The sequence below is a fragment of the Orycteropus afer genome, unplaced genomic scaffold (genome assembly GCF_000298275.1).
Source record: "Orycteropus afer afer isolate SDZICR_OR568_19922 unplaced genomic scaffold, OryAfe1.0 scaffold00245, whole genome shotgun sequence".
Taxonomy (NCBI): Eukaryota; Metazoa; Chordata; class Mammalia; order Tubulidentata; family Orycteropodidae; genus Orycteropus; species Orycteropus afer.
Window position 1 is genome coordinate 1270153 of NW_006921832.1, and position 1800 is coordinate 1271952.

At 38.1% G+C, this 1800-nt stretch overlaps 1 protein-coding gene across 1 annotated transcript in view; it reads left to right on the forward strand.

Moving 5' to 3' along the window:
* Nucleotides 1-1800, forward strand: part of KALRN (kalirin RhoGEF kinase) — a 1074930-nt gene that overhangs the window by 709599 nt on the left and 363531 nt on the right. The window lies entirely within an intron of this gene.

Consider the following 1800-nt stretch of genomic DNA (forward strand, 5'->3'; position numbering starts at 1 on the left):
GCACTTGACTGCTAACCAGAAGGCTGGCGGTTCAAACCTACCAGCCACTCCTTGGAAGGAAGATGGGGCAATCTACTTCCATAGTGATACTGCCTTGGCAACCCAAAGAGGGGTTGCTATGAGTCGGGGCCGACTCGACGGCACACAATAACAACAACAACATACATTATGACCTGGTTCAGTCCCTTTTCCTCCCTCCAAATACTTTTGGTATTAGCTTTATCTTGTGTACAGAAAATCATAGAATTATTAAATGTAAAAGCCAAGAGGAAACCTTTAAAGATAATCTAGTTCTACTCCTTTGTTTTATAAAAATTGAAACATACAAAGGTTTTTGACCTTCCCAAACCAATTTGTGGCACAGAAAACTAAAAATCAGGTCTTCTTAACCCTCTACTAAACCTGTCATTTGCTTAATGTTTGAATGTTAGGGAACGAGGGGTAGGGGTACCTATTGTGATTTTCATTTGAGCCCTAGCACCACACTGTGAGCACACTGGTCTTATACAACCCATCCGAAGAGGCCTATAAAATGTAATTGTAGATTTTGTTGGGTTTTTTTGTTTGTTTAAGTAAGCTGCCAATATTGGTGCTGCCAACATAGATAGTAAGGCATACCTAAAACAAAAGAAATTTTTAAAATTTCATTTGGATGGGCCAAAGTAATGTTAACTATAGTTTCATATACTAGCTGCTTAGTGTCCATGACTCATTGCCAAGCAGCATGTTAGTGGATATGAATAATATTAAATGCAAATTAATTTTTTATTTTATTTTAGCATATAATTTGGTAAATATCTATAGAGATCATTTTTTATTCATCTGATCACATAGATTAAACAAAATTAGGAAATATTTACAAAATATATTCAACAAGTATCACAGAAAGGTAGACTTTACTGCTCTGAGGTTGGAGGCTGAGGGTAGGGAATAAGCTGAGTGGGATCCAGCCCTGGCACACCTTTCTTGGCATCTCTAACTGGAGCTTCTAGTGTGAAGTGAAGAGACAGAGCCAGTTGGTTCTCATGGCTCAGCTGTTCCATGCATAATCTAGTACCTTCCCCTGAGTGCACATGAATCTTCATCAGTTTCATATCTGTTCCAGTATGTTAACCAGCTGCCTTAGCCCTACAGTGTAGAGCCCCTCGTATGTACAGGCTGTGAATGTCTGACCACTAATGAATTCTTTAGAAATGATCTATAGTTTGCTTATATGACAGCAATAATCCAGCTCTACTTCCATAAGAAAGCAACATCCTGGACTTCTAGCAAAAAGTGAGCCTCATAACTTTCTCCCCATCCTACCTCCAACTCAATTGTTTGCTTATCCTCTCTGTTGTCTCTATTTTACCCTTTGCCCCAGCTCCCCTACATCCACCTCCCCCACATACATCTCTGAAATCCCACAGTCATCAGATATTCTCTTTAGATGTACACTACACCCTTGATGTACAGGTTTGGACAAGGTTGTAAGCCCCTCAGTTAAGGACAACACTTCCTCAGAAGCAGTGAGTTTATAGAACAAATCTGCCTTCAGGCAGACTAACAAAATGACTCAGGGTGCCTTCAAAATGGTGCTGTTTCCGTAATACTTTATGATAAACCTCAGAAAGCTATCCTATCAATCAGTGCTAAAGGTTTTATTTCCCAGGATTCTATTTAAAGCTAGTGGAGAACATTTTCCTCATAAAGTAATTGTATAATCTATTGCATCATAATAATTTAATAAACCGATGATATTGCTTAGATCTTGACATTTCTTTTAAAGCACTTTATTCATTTCTTTTTTTTTTTTTTTTT